Source organism: Ischnura elegans, chromosome 7 (assembly GCF_921293095.1).
Source record: "Ischnura elegans chromosome 7, ioIscEleg1.1, whole genome shotgun sequence".
Classification (NCBI taxonomy): Eukaryota; Metazoa; Arthropoda; class Insecta; order Odonata; family Coenagrionidae; genus Ischnura; species Ischnura elegans.
Genome location: NC_060252.1, coordinates 28,505,201 through 28,527,456, shown reverse-complemented (window position 1 = coordinate 28,527,456; position 22,256 = coordinate 28,505,201). Strand labels below are relative to the sequence as shown.

The following is a 22,256-nucleotide window of genomic DNA, read 5'->3' as shown; positions in this document are numbered from 1 at the left end:
CTACTATAAGTGACTAAGTAAGATAATGGGGCTGTTCACCAATTTTTTATTTCGAAAGAAGTTAAAAATTAAGAAACCATGATATCGCGTTTTTTTCGAACAGTCGCGGAGCGTCGCCTACTTTTCGAGTTATTCGGCGAAAAAGCGATTAACCCCAGAGGCTTAACCCTTTTAAATGATTAAATGACGTCACGCGCTCCAGCCGAGCTGGTCACCTCTTCTCAGCTCCTACTGTCCATCGTCCACCCGAGGTACGTGGTTGTTTACATTTTCACGAGCGTTTCATTTCCTCAACGAACTATAAGTCTAATCTCGACACCAACTCATGAAAAGTGGGCAAAACGTTTAAGTGAAAAAATATGAGAGAATGGAATGATGATGTTAATCATATCAATGTACAACTTAATTTGACTAAGTGACGCCCGAAAAATCAGTTTATTTGAGTCCCATTCAAGACTTGAATCATCTTCATAAGTGTTCTAGAAACATAAACATTTTATTTTTTCTTTTGTCTCTCTTTTCACAAGGTTTTATAATGATAGCTGTCGCTATGTGTACTTGAAATGATAGATGTTTTGGCTACTACTATTTGCGACAATCTGTACACAAATACGCTGCGCTTTTGGCTCAGAATGAGGTGGTTCACACGGACCTAAATTCAAAATTAATTTAAAGAATTTGGTAAACAGAAGGGAAAGATAAGGCACAATGGGAAAAAAGTCGTCCTCATTCTACCATTCTCTTACAATTTTTCACTTAAAAACGAGATTTTTTTCCCGCCTTTCATGAGTAGGTGACAAGATTAGAATTTTAGTTCGTTGAGGGAATTCAATTCTCGCTAGAGTATAAACAACCACGTACCTCACGCACACGATACGGGCGGAGCAGGATCTGAGAAACGGTGAACCGGTTGCGGAATAATTTTCCTGAACAGCATGAATATACTTCAGAAAAACATGGTTACATTCAATAGCTACGCGTCTTTCAGTTTTATCACTAAAATGATGGCGAACTATCATAACAGACATACGAAAGTACTGAGAGGGTTCTGTCGCTCAACCTCCACCACCCCCACAGTTACGGGCCATAAATCATTAAGAGTAGCTAAATCAAATAACTTCTATTTTGGCTCACAAAAAGGAGGAGAGATTTAAAATTTCACCCAATTCAATAGAAAATGCCACCATTCAATTCTGTATCCCCTACCTTCCTTCGTTTCAACTATGAATTTTTGCCATCCACCCTCCTTACCTGGGTGAGGAAAGGCAGCTTTTGCATGAGATGCGGGGGAGACAGAAAGTATGGATAGAGCGAGTACTTAGCGGGGAGGGAATATTAAAAACAGTGTTAGAGGGTATAATATAATGTACACGAGGGAGAGGAAGGATAAGAATGGGATTTTTAGATGGAATGAAGGGTAGTTGTGATTCAGTGGATATTAAGTACTCCATGGAAACATACCTTTATCGGTAGAATACTTCAATAATAATAAACACCCTTTTTACCCATCTCGCTACCCTGCACAGCAAACAAAGCTGATAGGAAGGACTGTCAGGTTATAACAATGAGCAAAACACTAGCTAATTCCCTTAAATACTGCTCTAACATACAAGAATTGCCATGAGAATGGAAAATTTCCTGGACCGGGAATCGAACCACGGACCTTTGGCTTTCTGGGCCTCTGCGCGGACCCTCGTGTTGCCATCCTTGATGGACCGCGAAGGCCTAACACCTAGTGCCATGAGCCTCAGTGTAATTGCCATGGGAATCAAAGAACCTGGATAGCGTAGTGGTCTGCGCAGTGGCCCGGCAAGCCAAAGGTCCGCGCTCGATTCCCGATCCAGGAAATTTTTTCTCATGGCAACTCTTGAATATTTCACCGCCGTTCACGCGGCAGGATTCGAAATATTACACATACTGCTCTGATGTTCAAAACAATGCAAGAGTGCTCGGGTCCTTACCGCGGGTTACATCGCCTGCTAGCCTACGACTCTCAACCCTCTTCCACAACGGAGGGACGCGCAATGTTATGATAGTCACTCGGGAGTAATGTGAATGCACGACAAGTGGATGGGACGTGTACGTGCGAAAGCAGCGGCGGCGTGAGCCGGGCCACGTTCGCACTCCAAACACCCCTTCCCTACAACGACCCCACACACACACTTCAAGCCTTTCCCACAGACGGCAACACAGTCGACGGTTGCCTGCCTCCCCCATTGAAGAAGGGGATGCGAAGCGAGGTAGCGGAGAGAGAAAAGGATGACTAACAATAAGACACACATAAAACATGCGCACGCGGAGAAAAAAACACACGCATACGCACACTCTCGACCGCGGCGAGCGAGTGAGATATACGAGCCGCTCCCTCCGAAAGGCACGCGATAGCGAAACGAAAAGAGAGAGAGAGAGGATGCTGACATAACATCGCCTTCTCTCTCTCTCTCTCTCTCTCCACCTACTCTTCGAACAAACGTCGAGTCGTTCATTCAAGTGCGGCCGCACTACAGTTTCCTTCTCAACCGCTGTCGTCGTCGGAGGAAAACAAAGGCATTCGTTCCTTTTAGTATTGATCCTCGACGTAAAGGACGTTCGCCACGACCCGTTTTTTTTCTTATTTAAACCCTCCACCTTCCTCCGCAGCAGCAGTCGCTAGAAAAAAGTGAAAGCGCACGGAGACGAATTGGTCGCGTGCACTTGACCCATCCGCTCACGTGCCCTCTGGGGCAGCACGGAGCATGAGACGGCAGAACGGATTGCACACCGACATGACGTAGACTTCGCAATGTGCATCGTTTCGTCCCCTCAGAGTATGTCTCTATAAACAAGATCGTTCAAGGAGGCTGAGCAGGAGCCAGAAGACGAGGCCAAAATTAATACAGTAAAACTCGCTTATAAGGAATTTTAGGGGTCCATCGTGCAATTTAGTTATTCACGGGATAACGCTGTATCCACCATTTAGGATTTTTTCTTGTACATCACAGGATTTCCGGCCAAAGGTCGTTTTCCACGGGGCACGGAAATACGCAGGTTAGAACTGCATTAATTGCTAAAATGGCGTGTAATTGCGCGAATGCATGAACGAAATTAGAACAGGTGCTATTTTGCCATCTCACGTTCACGCATTCTCGCATGTGTTCTAGCAATTCACCGCTTTACACGACGCAATTTTGACTGCGCCTTCGTACACACGTCAGATTGTGCAAGTATGTGCCCCATGTAAAACGGCCTTTATACTATGTAAATCGTTTTTATTTAAGCAACAGATCCGTAATATTTAACCATCGTCCCGCCCTTTCCATGAAACGGCTGTAAAGGGAAGGATTTTAAGATCAACAGTAGAAGTATGCAGTGATTGCCACACGAGAGAACAGCTGATGATAATGTAATGAATGGTTAAGTAGCGAAAACGGCCTTACTATCTTTATAAATGATGAAATTATTCCCCAAGGGACCAAACAATGGTAATAGCGGGGATTACGTGTCATCTAAACTCGTTACATGCGTGATCGTTATAAGCGAGTCTTACAGTAACTCCAGCCTCAACCGATCGGAAATGGAAAAAGTTAGCATAATTTGGAATAATTCCACACAATTCACGACAGGCGCATTACATATCCAATTTCCATTGATCTAATCAATTTTCACGACGTGTTGGAGTGTGCAAAACGAAGAAAATCATTGGTTATCCCATTCATAAGAAATTGCACAGATATCTCAGTAAAATGGAGGTAAACCGCGACCAGACAAATCCCTAAAAAGCCGCCATAAACGAACAGTAGGGACACAAAAGATTAACATAACTGGACTAAATAATTAATTCGCATGGATCGATAGCAAGTAAAAACTAAACGAAAATGGAGAAAAATTCGTATTTTCCAAGCAAAAATGTCCGAAATAATTTACGTAACTTTAAGTCAACAAACTCGTATAAGAAATATTTGCCCCCGGCAACTTTGAGCATACATACGTAGAGTAAGTAACGAAGAGGATAGCAGTTGATGCAAAAGTAAACTCATTAAGTTCGAAAAACAGGGAAAGCGTAAGAGCAAATACTCTCAAAATCCCCATGTACTGAAAAAATCGTTAAAAATTGGGAAAACATGAACGTACTTTAAGAAATAATACCAATACCGCAAAACATAATGGGCTAGTTGGTTTCTGTACAATGGCGGATGGCGGGTAACAGTGCAACTCTCAGATTCCACCTCATGTCCACTATGTTCCGCAAGGTAGCGGTAGGCAAGGGCAGATAATAAAAGACTAGGTTAATTATTCGGGAAGCCTTCCCATCCCTAATTTCCAACGTATTGACTCGCTGGTTAAAGAGGGTTACAAGCTGGGCCATCATAAAAAATAGCTTGTTCAATACCAGTAACACTTTAATTTGTCAAACAAAAGAGTAGACTTATTATTACTTCCCTAACCAATTTACCAACTCTAAATGAAAAAAAAAGTCAAAGGACCATCGAACATTTGTGAAAAGGTAAGATTGATAAAAACACAGCTATAAGCTATGGCAAAATTGCTTCTTTGAATTATTTCTAACCTCAAACGTAGTTTAAGTATCTTCCAGAGCTATTTTCCCAAGGTGGGAAGTAAATCACTCATAATATACGAAATAATTCGCTGGCCAATAATCCTTATACAAGAGCGAACAAATTTTCGGCTGTATTGGAATCATGCACATACTACGAGACGAAAATAGCTTCAGACTTTATACAGAGTTGCAGGCAAAGTGCTTGTATCAAGGCCTGTGCAAGCGTATTCACATAAATTAGTACCTCCATTCCCATAACGCTAGAAAAAGAGTTGGGCTAGATGATAATACCACGCGCAAACATACAGATACCGGAAAGAAATTTGTTAATATATCATTCCATGGAATAGCACAACGAATATCATTCTTCCTTACGGATAACCCCTCGTATTAGGTCACAGGAGAAGAAAGAAACAGTGAAAGAAAGTCACAGTGTCGGTGCTGGGAGAAAGAACAGCAGCACTTCAAATATTAAGCTGAAATTCTATTACTCTTTCAGACTTTCCACTCCATTTTCACAATTTTACTTAGTTTTTGACAATCTGCGTGTTACTAGAAAATCGAGCTAACGGAAAAAATGGGTTACCGCTTTGTAAATGAGTCACGCAACGGCTGGAGTAGGTCAATTGAGCTCTCACTGTTATTCTATACCCGTATTTCATTCCTACTGATTCCTTATTTTATTTCTCTTTCTGCAACACGGGTGCCGTATTATCTGAATTGGCTATCCAATAGATTTTTTCCGCCAGTGACTTCGCTCTTATTTGACGGATTATTATAGCTAATATTTTAAGCGCATTCATGGCACATGGCCAAGTTCAGTGGCCGTAACATTTGATTTCCGCCAGTGTACAGCAATGTCATTACTGGATACTTCCACGAGTAACGCCATCAACCATCAACCATTTACATATACATCTTCCTTTTCAAGGGAAGAATATACCTTCGCGGAAAATTAATTTTTACTAGGCGTGATAAAAATTCAGGGAATTACATATAAATTTATTTTAATAGGAAAGATTACGTCACATTGACTGGGAGAACCGTTAGAGGAACCATCATTTATGGGGATCATCTGAATGAAGTGTTGATAGTCGAATTTAGAAATTTCGAGGACATACCAACGAGTAATAGGAAAAAATGAATGATGCTACAATGTATTGTCATCTGTTTCTGATCTGTACAGAAAATTTCAAGCCGATTCGAAAATGGGAAGTGGTTTAAAAAACAATTCCACCGAAGACAAAAATTTGAAGCAAGTTATGGAAAAGCGAGATTTTAATCAATCAATGTTCAAATTATCCAATGTTTTCGAAGTTACCAGATATTTGCGTTGTTTACGACAAATCCATCAACTGTTAATATTAAATCTGGCTTTCTTATATCAAAATTCCAAGTAATTGGAACGATAACTACAGATATACCAAGCGCTCAAATTTGGGCAAGTTAATTTTACGCGCAAAAAACGGGTACGTTTTATAGAAAAAATAAGTTACAGGAAATAATATCGAGCCATTTTTTTTTAATTAAATTATCCAACGTAGAAATAAATTCTCTTTCGTATGCTTTTTGCTGCATAGAAATTGATTGCTTCGTTTACACGATAAAGCTCCTCAAACTAGGATGTCTTGTTTTTTTTTACAGACAGTAGATGAGACATTGACGAGGCAAAAGATTTGGATGGAGTAAGCACTGACCTGAGATAGGATGTCATAAACAGAGTAAGGGAGGAGAATTTTAGGTAAGCGAGGATGGAACGGAAGAGAAAAAATACAGATACAATAAAAGTGACTAGGTCATACTGTGTATTGAAGAGGTAAGTCCAAGTTGAGAGGGTAAGTCCAAGACATGAGGAGGTAATCTGCTAAATGATCCAGGTAAACCTACCCTAACCGATAGAAAACTCACATAAAAATTAATCATTTACCCCATTTTCCACGACATTCCCACCACAATAAAAATCTTCTGACTTCCCATGTTTTCCAGAAGACTGGGCGCCGCGAGTGAGGAATAAAAATGAAAGAAATGCTCCACCTATTTGAATTTTATTCAAAGGCTACCCAGCCCGGCCCCATTTGGATAAAAAGAATAAGGATGGCCGAAAGAGGAGAGGGAGGCAGTTACGGCAGGTCGCACTGCGGTAACGCTCCGCCGTGTTCTCTTGCCACTACTAGAAGGGGGAGGGGCGGGGTGGAAATGGCGGTAGGGGACGGAGACGGGGCACCACTGCGGGAAGAGAGTGCAAATGCACGGAATGGTAGGAGTATGGGGGACGGGGAGAGCGTGGGGAAAAATTCATGAAAAAAAAAACGAAGGAGATACGTAATTGCTCGGTAGAGAAAGGAAAGAAAAGAAAGCCCAAGGGGGAATGTCCGCAATGGAACGCCAGTGGGCAGTGGATACTACATACATATCTTTCCTTGCACCCAAGATACCTATTTAAGGAGCGTGCCTGTACCCACTCAAATTTCGAGAATTTCCCCAAAATAAATATAATCTGTATAGAATTCATTAAATATGTCTTAAATAAAAGGCCATTTTATCGATTAAAAATTCCTATACGACCTACGTGGTGTTGCCGAAGTAATGACGCCGAGTATTTATCAAATAAAGTATTTACTGCCAATAAAATAAATTTATTGCTAAATATAAAAAATCAAATTTCAACATAAGAGTATCTTTGAATTTCCGGGACAAAGTGTAGACCTCTACGCTATCGTTCCTGAATTCCAATGGCAACTGTACCGAGGCTCATGGTACACACTAGATGTTAGGCCCTCAAGGCCCATCATAGATGGCAACGCGAGGGAATGAAGCCAAAACCAGTTGAGAGCCTCAAACCTCCGTTGAAGTCACGCTTGGCGATAATGTGTAATATTTCGAGCCTTCCGCGTGAACGGCGGAGAAAATTATAGAAATTGCCATGAGAAAAAAAATTCCCTGAACCGGGAATCGAACCACGGAACTTACCGAGCCACTTCGCAAACTACTACCCTTTCCATATTCCAACATTCCCGTAGCAATTCATGTAATTTTCACTGCAGTTCATGTGGCAGGCTCGAAATATTTCACATAAAAGTATTTCATCGAAAACCTCCCAACTAGGCTATTCGTTCATCAAAAATAATTCATAAGCAGAAGGCGCTCGGCAATATATCTCGTCCCGTAAGAACCAAATATGGCTGGTGAAGAGTGAACTCTTTAGGTGTAAGAGTAGATTCACTACACATGGGCTCTTATCAGCATATAAGAAAATACACTTTTGCGAGTATGTATACCTAATCGTACAAAAGACTTCGGACTTTATAATGTGAAATTCGTAGAGGTTAAATGAATACAATTTATTATATTTCATGCCTTTTCCCAAAACGGTTTCAACACCCAATACCAACTCCATAACTTTACTCTAGTGTAATGATACTTCGTAAGGTTCACCTTATGTAGCTCTCATTGAACGTTACTTAAAACACCACAGACTTATTTCTCGTAACGTTATAGCAGAACAAATATAATTCAAAGTTTAAGGAGGATACTCATTCGACTAATTTGCAAAGGTATACGTAGATCCATGCCGTCAATTTGAATAAAAACTGAATCGAAAAAAATACGGAGTGGCTACTATGTGGCCTATAAAATATAACATTAGGTAACTAAACTTTTTACCCTTACGCTATAGCTTCAACAAACACTTGCGAAAAATGAAACCAGTCTCGACAAGCTAAGTCTTGTTCTGACTACGACACTCTATTTCAGACCATCCTTACGCACACTCATGAATCATACCGCGCATGATAAAACCACGATAAGAGGGCAACCGCCTCGTTCTAGATGAGGCGGCCTACCACTATTGCTGACATTTTTTTCAACCATAATCCTCAACACGGAATTTCCGCCAGAGTCAATCTTTTACAAAAGGACCGCATCACATATTTATGACCAAGTGAGACGGCGAAGTTGACCTCCTTGATTATTCATTGGACACCTTGAACATCATCACTGGGCTTCGAAATGCGCTTAATGGCGATGAATCTAGTGAGAAAGATGAGAATAAAGAAATTCACATCACATTTCGGAAATCAAGAGAGGAATTCTTGAAGCTGAACTTGCTGTAGCGAATAATAAATATTCTGATAATTATTTATACTCTTGGTGAACCATTTTTCAGACCACGTCCTTGGGACTCATAGCCGACTTCAAGCGCAAACAAGGAAAATTTGAAAAAAAAAAAACGGACTTCCTTCACAGTATTTCTTTGGTGTCCGAGTAAGTTACAATCTTGCTTCTTTCCAAAATTAGCATATCTTTTCGGGAAATGTCAACGTGTTCCCACTTCCTTAATAAGGGGAACACTGTAAACTTATCAATGGTTTGAACGTCACAGTTCATTGGCCCTAGCCGACCGTAATTCGTGAATCATTCGACATTCTTCAGATAATGACAATTCGAATGTTAGCCTCAAAGAGAAAACGACATCCACGTTGAATTCATTAAGCGTACAATATAATGAGTTCGGTTGTGACTGCAAGAATACTTAATTTACATTAAACAACACTTCTTTACTTAGCTAACGAAAGGGCTACAAGTTCCCTTTGATAGCATTCGGGCAAAAGGGATTTCGGGTATTACGTCCACCTCCATGCTCAAATTATAAGAAAATTCGTACATAATTATGGGTAAATGGACAGACACATATAGCATCGACGTCAGCTAGGAAACTAAAAGGAAACACCATGAATTTTGATATATTAATCACCACTGAACATGGGAAATTTTTAAGCAGATCATGACAATGGCCATGGAAAATACATTTTTTTAAGAAGCACCTTCACGACCAAAGTATATCAAACACTAATAGATTCAACCAGCCCTAAAAATATCTAAATGCGCTCATGAACTCATACTGAAAAAAAATATTTGAAACGCCAAACATTTATAGAAATACTAAGGCAGTTTCTTATCGCCAACCTCACTAGGTTACCTCTGGATTGCTGTCGGAATTAATGCTGCATGCTTATTAAGGCCCAGTCTTAGCTGTCTTCCTAACCGGTTATGCGCACGTGTCATTGATGTGGCCCTTAAAACTATTAAAAATGGAGCATACTTCAAACTCTTTGCGTGGTGAAGGTAGAGTAATTCCCAATAAATCTTCCCATGGCAATTAATGAGTAACCAGTCATTCTACTAATCGTTAGGTAAAAATTTTCGCCTCCTGCCAACCACCTCTAAGAAGACTCGTAGAGATAGCAGTCCTCATAAGGTCGCCAGGAAAAAGTGCTGAGAGGCAATTCATCAACCTCAATTGAAGGTGTAAAAAAAAAACAAGAGCCTTAATTGTCGTTAACAACGTCTAGATGTGTCCCATTCTGCTATAACGTCACCGCACCCAGTTGACTATTAGGAAACCAGAGGAAAGGGGTAATCACGTCACGCATTAGGGCGATGGTCCTACGGCTGGAAAAAGTCTTCGGAGGAACAAAACGGGACCAATTCACGAGGCGAGTCCCGGCGAACCGGGCGGCCGTTTCGCGTATCTGCCCTAATTTGTGACAGCAGGACACGGCCTCCTCGCACGGTCTTCCTAGACTGGATGTATTGCCCACTTGAATGACGAACCTCCGACTCACGTGGAAAGAAAGAAAAAAATGAGCACTCTGTGCGTAACAAAGTGCCGGGTGTGGGAGTGTTAAAAAAAATTAAGTTTGGCTTGGCTCACCAGGCCAATGAGGGGAGGAAGGAAGCAAGGGAGGAGTAGGGGGGAAGAAGTCTCGGCTCGGCCATACGGTGCCTAAATTTGACTGTGACGGCCTCAGCGACGTCCGGGGGAATCCACTCAAAGAGGCGGGGAGGAAACCATCCCCTCCCCGTTACGAACACACGTACCCCTTACGAGGAGAGAGGACACACTTGCTGCTTGCCTATAGCGACTCAAATATTATATTTCACAAGTAAGACGCTAGCCACATTACTTCCGATTATAACAATAGTAATAATATCTATATTGCTTAAGGCTTGTTCACGCGATACTTTCACACGTGGGTACGAGTTAATGTCTGAGGGCAAGAATGGATTTTTGTTGACCGGAACGGAATATGCACGAATACATGAACCAAATTAGAACAGATTTTATTTTCTGTACATGCATTCGCACAAGTTGGGTGGTTACACGTTGTATTTTGGCGTTCATACATTTAGACATTAACTCCTACGTGTTAATGTACCGTGTAAACGGGTCTTTACAGTTGATCCCAACAACGAGAAACTCTACATAAGATATTTACAGATAAGTCGGACGGATGATCGCAGATGGTCGCAAAGTATATTTTTCTTTGGTAATACTGATATGAACGACGAAGTGCTGGATATGGTGGGAGAGGAGAGGCAGCTTCTAATTGAGATACAGAGGAGAAAGAAAGTATGAATGGAACGAGTGTTGAGAAAGGAAGGAACGTTGAAAAGTGCCCTTGGGAAGAATGTTGGGTAAACGAGGTAAGCTTTGTTGAAAGTTTTTGGCACTTTCATGGATACTTTCTGTATGCAAAATAAATTTTTTGCGCACACCAAGGAAGGGTGTGCTCGAACGTGCCAGATAAACAGTTCTACTCTCTACATTCCATTTCCCTAGGGTGAGCAGTAGTTCGATGTTAATTGCATTTAGTAGAGTGAACTATAAACTCTGGGGAAATTTTGAAGAAACGCCAGAGATCCGTGAAGCTAACTTTCTGCAAAATATTCAAAGTAGCCTCTGACTTCTTTATTTCCTCAAGAAAGCGACACACCTGACCCAAGAGCCAGAACCAGCCCGTTAATTAACTACGTCATCCTATTCAAAGCGTTTGCTTATCTCTTCTCCCCTTCTTTGACAACGGTGAATAATTACCAAACCCCCAATTAATTTAACAGGACAGTAGGATTAAAAATCGAGGAATAGAAAGATCTAAAATAATATAAACCATTAAATTAATACAGCCTTCTCAGGCCTTAAGCTTATTAAACCATTAGGAATTACCAACTCAACTAAATGTACTTTTGTGACTGCACAATACCCTTTCCACATGCTTCTGTAAGCACATCTCGGCGAGAGCTCATTACCCACCCGCCTGACCGATGGTTATTGAAGGAGCACTTAAGAGGGAGGTTACATGCAAGTCCATTAGGGATAGGTCAACGACTTAAATCACTCTTCCCTGAAGAATCCAATTGCTGCTAAAAGACATAGCAACGAACGTACAAAGGAAACAGAAACAGACGACTATTTCTCCATTAACGACGAGGTGAGCGAACTGATGTCCTACCGAGATGGTCATTCATTTAACCCGGATATCTACAAATACATAATACCATGTGAGTGACCTATAGGGGAAATGGCAGGGAGTAACAAATCGCCCAGGATCCCAAAATGCATGCCACACGGTCAAAAATATTACGCATAAAAACAAGAACTACGAGCAAATTCATACAAAATTAAAAGGCAAAATTTGCCGACGGTTAGTAATTCCTTTGGTGAATCCATGCAAGGTTATTACATTCGAAAAATAAACATATGCAATGAGACTTCCTATTGATTGGCCCCATTATTTGTATTAATCGAGACCCCGTTGATAATCCTGATAAGGCGAGGAAAGAGTGACATTTTAAATCTCTCCATTTTGCAGTAAATTTCCTTAACTTTCTTCTCGTGATCCTGTCTACCATTGTACGACGATAAGCGAAGGATATTTTTCATGGCATCGTAGAAAAAATCTCAAAATTCAAAAGTAAATTAACCCTATATTTTGCTCTACGCTTCTGTAAATATTCCCACCAAGTCCAACTCATTGGAAACGGTGACGTTTTTATTGTAAGAACTCATTACGTCATGAATTCAACTTTACCGGGGATCGGGACATATCAAAAAGTATTTTTGTTTCTATTGGCAAACCGTCAAGACCATAATAGCGACACAAAAGTAACGCATAAAAAAATCTCTTACTCCATAATTGAAATTAGACAGTCTAAGTAAAAATAAATTTCAGATGCAGTGAGTCACAAAATGAAGAAAAATATAACAAAGGAAATGATATTTTAAGGTATAATAATCTGGACGTGAATTTATAGGAGAGAAAAAGGTAACAAAACGAGTTCAAATACCGGGAATTAAATTTTTAAATTTCTCACGAGTTTGTTAAGCCCGATTGTCATTTTTTTATTATGTTGGTATACATGCCCCTGAAGTATGATAAAATTTTCAGCTGTCTTGATTTTTTACTTTATTTGTAGCAGCTGCCAAAGTTTGACGTGTTTTTATGAGCTCGGCGATTTTCGACTCATACTTCATTGCTTTTTAAATTATTTTTTTCCAATCTTTCAATTTTTCTAGCAATCACGTCATCGAAAGGCTTGCTATGAGCTTATTCCTTCACTGACAAATAACGCGGTAATTTTATTCTCATTATGAAAAATAATTAACGCCAATTTGTTATGACGAGGGAAAAAAGAAAGAAGAGAAAAAAACAATCGATGTCGAAGAGAAGGAAGAGAGGAGATAGTTGGCATTTTTCCTACGCAAAGACCAGGGGTGCTTCATTTTATTCTGGCAATCTTTCTGGCGACAGGATATTTGGCTCACAAACTCGCGTGGAGAAGAAAAAACTCACAAACAAGAGGACCTCTTCAATAGTAAGTGATGAAAAAACGTAGGAGAGACAAGGAAGAGGCCTTCAATTTATACGGAAAAACTGGGTCACAAACATGCGGTTAAGTAAAACACTTATACGCGCAAATAATGGCCATTGTTCAAAGATTTCCTAAAAAACCTTAAAAGCTTAAAGGACAAGAAAAAGGAGGAGTACAAAGGACGGGATCCCTTATCTAAAAGCGTGTCATGTAAGATGAATATAAAAATACTCGCCATTTACTCCAACTTTTAAGCATGCATGCAAGAAATACAATCTACAGAACATCAGTAAAAGAAAACAGAGATTAACTTTCGACACCAACGACATAATTTTCGAATGATTTCACGCTGTCGACACTTCCACAGAAAAAAGAATTGATACTCATAAGACGCGGCCGCGACAGTAGGAAGAACTACGACACTGACCATATATAATTCACAACCACAATGAGCCATTACGTATACAAACGCATTTATATGCAGAAATCATGAAGCGAATCACAATGATAGAACTGCGCAATCCGTCATAAATTGCAATTATTACGTAATATATTAAAGTTACCACGCGTTAGCGGTGTCTTCAATATATTCAACACTCCGAAATTATCTCATCAAGAATATCAATGATTTCCTCATACATTTCTATTCTAATACCATTAATGTTGGCACGAGACTCGAAAAGATACCACGGTGGCAAATTAGAAGCGAGACCGCATTTTACGAGACGAGAGGATAACACTTTCACAAGATTCTATAAAGTCTCAAAATACAGTTTTATGCGGTTAATTCGTATTTAATGTATAATTTACCTTAAAACTACGTCTGTCATATAATAAAATATAAATGTCAAGTCTCCGTTAAATATTAAACGAGAAAGAAATGATAACTTTGCTATGAAATCATTTGACGATTTAAAAACTTTCCGATACTAATAACATTTCTCTCCCGGTTGTGTATAAAGCCACCGAATGCGTCCACCAAGTTGCAGATGGTGGGTCGACCCATAAAAATTGAAGCTGAGAGCAAGATAGGCGTGTCTTGGAGAAAAAGCAACGGCATTCTGAGGGGTATTGGCCTATCATTGGGTAAGGTAGGCCATTAAGTGATACTGAAACCTAATAAGATGCCGTGACTCGGCGAATGGAGGCCGCCAACAATTACGTCCCTTATTACCAGGGCAGCAGCTCTTCTTTGACGTGTGAAGGTGGAGACCATCTTCGTCGATACGTACAGTGACACAAAAATCACTACGGGTGTGGTAACATCTACTTTTACGGCTGTTGTAGTGCGGTGTTGAAGCAAGGGGAAACCACCACATTATTATCCCGTGGAGTCGTAAGAACTCCACTCATTTTTATATCCTGGCATGATGGAATTATTTCCGGTAAAATATTACAGAGTTAAACTACCCTCCATTCTTATTTCTAGGCGGGGACTACTCGATAGCGTACATCGGTCAAATGTGATAAAATGTTATGCCTAGGAACATAGAATGTTAGATCGCTTCGTACCTGCAGCGAGTGAAATAGAAGAAATAAGTAGATGTGAAAAGAAAGGCTGACAGAGGAATTGAGGGGACTAGTCAAATAACCTTTTCCCGGGGGTTTTCAATTATCAATTTTTGTCCATGAAATTATATTCCCAAACCTATCTATGTTTTTACCAACGATGACAACAAGAAAAACGCCCGAAAAAAGCGAAGTCATTTATCGTGACCGAAGAAAGGTACAATATTCATATAAAATATTAAGAGAATGATTATTTTTTCTCCATAACATCGGATTGCCAACTTATCCATTGCACACCCTACATTTTGTCGAAGAAGCATTCGAAACATATCGTGAGAAACAAGGTTTCCTAATTCCCTAAGCTGATTCATATTCTTGCATTAACATTTCCTAGAAAGAGAAATTACAAGAACGGATTCGTAAAAAGTTGTGTTATAAAGAATAAAATTTCATTTTTATTTAACAGTAAGTACATAAAAGACTAACATAGCCAACGTTCCCATGATAAATCATTTCCCAGTAACATATAAGTCACGCAAAAAGAGACGACAAAAAACTCCAACTCTGGGACGATAAATTCAAAAACTCAAGCGACTTTTGAAGAAATCGTTAAAAACCACCAGCAAGCAGAAAATCTGGATCGCATTGAAGAAGCAAGGAAGTTGGCGAATATCTTATCTATATGCCAGTACATATATCACTCTTGCAAACGGGATCCCCGCACCTGCTACCAACCACAAACAGCTGCGGATATGCCACAGGGACTAAGCGCCTCTTCTAATTTGATGGTCGCAGATTCAAACACGCCTGGGTGGAGAAGTCACACGTCCCAGCGCGTCCTGTCACCTGACAGCTTTATCGCGTCAACTTCAATGCCATGTTACATTAATCGTGCAAAGGTAAGTGAAAAAAGCGGAATCAATTTGAATCGGTACTACCGTGACCCCGTATCCACATGTATCACGGTAAATAAAATCCCCGCATGAATTTTGAAGAAATGACCATGCAATTACACTAAATAAATCTCCGCGCACTGCTGTATCCCTCACTTACCTAGAAAAGCAATAAAGTAACCTTAGGATTGAACGAGGGAGTGATTGATATTTTTCGTACTTGAGGGAAATGAAGAAATTGCTCGGCAGGAGGAAACTCACAATACGATATTTAGACCAATTAGGGAAACCAATTACCACACTTATTTGTGGTAGATAACATCGCACAGCCTTCCGCCTAGATGCATGCACACTATCCACTTCAAAAATCCTGTAATACGCGAACCGGCTCGATTCTTTTCTTTCTGATGAGCTCTTCCAATTAGTCACAAACGAAATATAAATCTTCTGATACACGTAGTCACTTAACCTCGTATTTTACAAAAAAAAACGCAACACATCTGAAGCACGATTCAGATAACGAACTTCCCCATGGCAAGAAACTTTAATAAATAACATTTGTAAGTCAATAAACGGCAGAATGCATCGAAGCAGGTCAAGTGTCAATGAACGGGACAAACGAAAATGGGCGTCCACATTATTTTTTTTTAATTTATTCCCAAACCACCGAATACCATAACGACGCGCGAGGAAAATGAATTGAAGAAAGTGTGAAGGACACACGGCAGGCCCATCACAAAACGTAAGCTCTGTCGCCCACGGAAATAAAGAGAATTGAACCGGCAAAGTCAGCACGCATATTTAAAAGTCCCCACTCCAAAACTGTGCCGCTTTGGGACTATAGTTTTCAGGCAGTGCACCTACGTAGTCTTATCCCACGATAAGACTCGAAGCGAGAATTTCTTTGCCGTTTTACAATACCCTAAGTGGGGCGCAAGAAACTGAGGTAAAAACATTGGCTATTCAGAAATATTCATGAAATTTAAGATCAATGATACGATGTAACTATTCCTCGGAATAATTTTTTTGCTCCCTGATAGCAAAATTAATACCCAATCTACTAAAAAATGACAGCTTTAATGATGATGACTTTTTCAGCGCTTATTATTAATTACCGGTGTTATCAAACGTAATACAAAGTACTCGATAGGGTGAAAAGGAGGTAAAAAATTGATCACACGCCGGAATTCACATCAACGCTGCAGGTTAAAAAGACGAGCGCACCACTCCCTTTTGAGTGGTGTGCTCCCTTCTGAATTCTAATTGGTCAGTTATAATTTGAAAGTTATGTTTGAAAATAAACAATTTGTAGAATTAAAATTAAATAAAAAGAAAAGCAATTGAGGCTGTGGAGCGAAGGGCCCTAGGCGGATCTGAACCCATGGGAAGCCTACGGCACGCCAGTGAAACAGAAGCAATGAATTAATTAATAAGTGTATATGATAAAACAGCAGAAAATCCAAAAAACATTTGCGTCGGTCTACCGGTCTTTAAATCCTCTCAAATGGTCCCACTACTCCTCCACCCGAGCGGGTGATTGGTGCATTTCCTTCATGATACTGCTACATCATCAGCATTCGGACTAAAAATTTCATTAACAACAATTGGCAAATGTCTTTGAAAGACTATGGTTTTACGAATTTGACCACTCACACAGATGTGGAATCCAAATATTATCCTTCTGATCTCCCGACATACAAAATATCCAAAATGATCTTCGGAAGGAAAAGATAAGAGGAATAAAAAGTGCATCAGTTTACCCATTCAATCCTGTATCCACCAGCATCGATATAAAAATGAATCCTTACAGGGTAAACAGACTTTATTGTGAGATTACTCGCTTAATTCAACAGCTACAAGAGGAGCTCATTGGAAGCGCTAGTAGTTCTGCAAACTTAGGATTCCCGGTGTAAATTCTGCTACCGAAGCAAGAAGTCACGCTAGGGAGAATTTTAGGTGGCCTATACTTTCACAGGATAGCCACAGATTGAAAATTTGGAATTCCCTGACATTTCACAGACATTTTCCCTAAAATTCGTCAGAAATTTATGACAAAAATAATGTGCGGTCATTCTCACATAACTTCAGTGATTACAGGGTAATTTACCTCCAATACTAATGTTATCAATAATTATTATTATTATAGTATTCTACCGATTAAGGTAGGTTTCCATGGAGTACTAAAGAGGTGATCTGGGAGCCTCCCTTTCCTTCCAGCACTGCCTTCTTTAATTCACTGTAAGGCCTACTCTCTCTCAATCTATCCAAAAATCCTATTCTTTTCCTTCCCCTCCCTCGTTTCCCCAACATTCTACCCTCCAACACCATTTTCAACATCCCCTCACCGCTAAGCACTAACTCCATCCAAACCTTCTGTCTCCTGCGTATCTCATCTAAAAGCTTTCTCTCCTCGCCAACCATATCCAGCACTTCGTCGTTCCTTTTCCTCTCCGTCCATTTCACCCTCTCCATTCTTCTCCATACCCACATCTCGAACGCCTCCAATCTTCTCTCGTCTTCTTTCCTCAGAGTCCACGTTTCCGCACCGTAGAGAGCTACACTCCAGATCAAACTCTTCACCAACCTTTTCTTTAAACTCTTACACAACGATCCTCTAAGAAGCTCCTTCCTGTTCATGAATGCCTCCTTCGCTAATGCGATTCTCTTCCTTATGTCCTTACTACTGTATCCGTTTTCCTCTAACGTACTGCCTAAATAGTTGAATTGCTCAACCTGCTCAAGTTTTTCACCACCCACCTTTATCTTGAGTCTCACATTCCTCGCTCGTGATGCTTTACAAAACCGCATTACCTTAGTTTTCTTGTGATTAATCCTCATCCCAAACTCCTCGCAACGTTCGTATAACGCATCCACTAGGGCCTGAAGCCCCCTTGCTGACTGACTGATCAACGCCTGGTCATCCGCGAATCTCACTGATTTGAACATCATTCCTCCCACTTTTATCCCAGCTTCTAACTCATCCCACGCCTCCCTTACCATCTCTTCAGCATACACGTTAAAGAGCAGTGGCGATAGAGGACAGCCTTGCCTCACACCTCGGCCAATGGTTGCCCACCCAGATTCTCCGTCCGCTATCCTCACTTGCGCAGTCTGGGCCATATACAGATTACAAATCAGTCGTCTATCCCTCCAGTCAACACCTATTCTCTTGAGAATATCCATTAACTTTACCCAGTTCACCCTATCAAACGCTTTTTCAAAATCCACGAAACACACATATACGTCCTGCTCATATTCTAGGTTCCTCTCCACGAGGGACCTCATTATTGCTATTGCATCACGAGTTGACTTCCCTTTTCTGAAACCAAACTGATCTTCGCCCAAATACTCGTTTGCCCTCGCCTCCATTCGTCTGTTCAATATCCTCAGCACTACTTTAGCCGCATGGGATATTAGGCTGATAGTCCTATAATCTCCGCATTCCACAGCTTTCTTCTTTTTCGGAAGCGGAATTAAAACCGTCTTCACGAAATCCTCCGGCCAACATCCCTCCTCATAGATCTTGCGCACTAGTTCGAAAAACCTTTTCTTACCTTCCTTCCCTAGATTCTTCAGAAGCTCACACGGGATGTTGTCCACGCCTACTGCTTTCCTAGCCTTCATATCACGGAGTGCTCTCTCTATTTCTGAATCTAATATCTCCGGCCCAAGATTATCCTCCTCCACTGCACTTTCCTCCTCTAGAGTCAATCTCTCTGGTCTGTTCGTTCCGTCATACAGGTCCTCCACGTATTCCTTCCACCTACCCTGTACCTCTTCCCGCTCGGTTAGCATCCTCCCATCTTTAGCCTTAATTTTAGACATGGCTTGTCCTCTTTTGCCGCCCGATAGCGACTTAACTTTGGCGTACAACGCGCCTACTTCTCCATCCTTCTGGAACTTTTCCATTTCCTCGCACTGTCTTTTCCACCAAGCCTCCCTTGCCCTCTTAGTTTCACGTCGTAATCGATTATTCAATTCCCTATACATTCTTTTGCCCTGTTCTGTGTCTACGTTCTTCCACTTCCTCCTCTCCTCCATTTCATTAACCATTGCCTCCGTTATCCACGGCTTCTTTATCCTTCTACTGTCAACGTAACCAATTGACTTCTCCGCCGCTTTGACTATTCCCGTTTTTATATTATCCCATCTTTCCTCTACCGTCTTGGTACTTTCAATCTCCCGTATACTAATGTCCACTAGCTCCTGATATTCTCTCCTCATACTCCCCTTCAGGGCTTCTACGTTCCATTTCTTCGCCTTCCTAACTTTCATAAGTCTTTTGAATCTTACGTTGCATTTCATGAGCACTAGATTGTGGTCCGAATCCGCATCCGCTGCAGGGAAGCTGCGCGAGTTTTTCACACTGTTCCTAAACCTCTGTCTTACCATAATGTAGTCTATTTGATATCTCCCCGCATCCCCTGGACTTTTCCACGTGTACCTTCGCCCTTTATGATGGTTGAACCACGTGTTTGTGATGAATAATTTGTTTCTCCTACAAAATTCTGCTGCTTTCTCTCCCCTGTCGTTCCGTATTCCTAGACCAAAATCTCCTATTTCGTTTCCATTCCTCCCTTCCCCGACTGAGGCGTTCCAGTCCCCCATCACTACCAGATTTTTCTTACCCGGTGTGTCTCTAATTATTTCCTCGAGCTGTTCATACACCTCGTCTACTTCTTCCTCCCTATGATTGCTAGTGGGCATGTAAACCTGGACCACCACAAGGTTGGTGGGCCGCGCCTCAATTTCTACCACCAGAATCCTATCGCTTACCTGGTCTATACCTACCACACGCTTACCCATCTTCCCGTTTAATACTAAAGCTACCCCTCGCTGGCTTTCTTCCCCTCCACTATATATAACCCTATACCCATCACTCCAATAATCCCCCCCATCCCTCCACCTCACCTCGCATAATCCTAAGATATCTATCCTCCCTTTATCCATTTCCCTTTTGATATTTTCTAACTTTCCCGCCCTCATCATAGTCCTCACATTCCACGTCCCCACATTTATAGCAGACTTCTTCTTCTCCATCTTCTTGGTCTTCTTTTCTTCTTTCTTCATTGCTGCTGCCACTGATGTTGATGATGATAAGTCTCTGCAAGGATTTCGCATGTTGGCGACCCCGAGGACCTTGCCGACCTCGTTGCCGTGCCCGACACCCGCCCTTTGCGGACGGGTCCCGGGCGATGAGATTCCGAGGCTCATTTGGTTGTACTCCATGTGTTCAGGGAAGAGATAGTTGGTAGGGTTTCCCACTTCCATTCCAACAGTGTTTTTCACGTGACACCATCACGCGGACTACCTTTCGTCTGGCTCCTACCCTTCGACCTATCTGGCATGGGTGGCCCTACCGGGAATAATTTAGAATTAATCCCGCCAGTGCAGCTCTAGGGGTCATAGGAGCGCGCAAGCCTTTCCACCGCGACAAGGTTGTAGCCCAAGGGAAAGGTTATCAATAATAACAATACAAAAATAATACATATAATATTTTATTCTTAATCATGCGCGGCCAAATAAAATATTGCTTTTAAGGAAAGAATTCCATAAAAACTTAATTCATTCATCAGGGTTTCACGAAGCAGCATTGCACTGAGATCTGAATCCAAATATCATTTTTACATATTTACCATGCATTTACCTATTATTTATATCGTTCAAATACAACGAATTTCATCCTAGGTACACAGAAAATCCAGAGAACCGAGTTTTACGGAGGCAATGATGGTACACCGATTTCACGGCGGACCTGAGTTCTATGGCGTGGGAAAAAGGCATGACGACGGAGCCGACCACGACGAATTTGTAGAGCTAGCCTATATGCTTATCAAGCCCCTACGACAAAAACGAATATGTTATCTGCATTTCAGACGCCAATGAGCCCTTGACAGCTACCGACACTTAGCGAATGTATAATCTTCAAAATGTTATTGAAATTGTCTTTATCTGACATTATCGGGATCGATATCCTTATAGGGAATTTTCCGGGAATAGGGACTGGGGATATTGTCATAATCCGGATTCAAATTTTCAGGGCTGAGTAATATGTCATTCATAATATATTATAAGACATCTTAGTCGAAAGGAAATCTTGAATTATTCCGAAAAAATGAATTATTGGCGGAAGCGATGGTAACGTCTCTTGTTCGATCCAGCAACCCTGCCGCAGGGTTCAGGGTTTGCGTATGTTACCTGAGTCCTTCCATGCACGTGAGTACAAGGGAGAGAAGAGGGTAGAGGATTGATTATTTGAAGACAGCGCCCAATGGACTTCAGCATTGAAAAGTTTGATCGAATTCGAGTCGCGGATTTCGGAACCTCCCTAAGTTAAAATTTCGTGTCAGCAGATAGTAATCGTGCAAAAGGATTAATTTGGAAAATAAACTCAGGGTAAACTAATGATTTATGCCGACTTGGATGCGATTAAGAAAATACTTCATCAAAAATCGATAAAATAGGAACAACATAATTCCAGAACGACAAGTATCATCGGATTTTCCGTGGATGCACTTCATTGACTATATCAAAAATTCAGTATTCAAAGAATTACATGTCCCATCACAATGGTAACTCTACGGACTGAACGTAAAAATATCGTAAATCGAAGCTTCCCCTGCAAGTAGTTCCCTCTCATTCACTCAAAAATAATATACATACGA

The 22,256-nt window shown here is 41.0% G+C and overlaps 1 protein-coding gene across 1 annotated transcript in view; it reads right to left on the bottom strand.

Annotated features, from left to right (window-relative positions):
• The window catches only part of LOC124161851 (beta-1,4-mannosyltransferase egh), a 156,967-nt gene that overhangs the window by 118,558 nt on the left and 16,153 nt on the right, over positions 1-22,256 (bottom strand). The window lies entirely within an intron of this gene.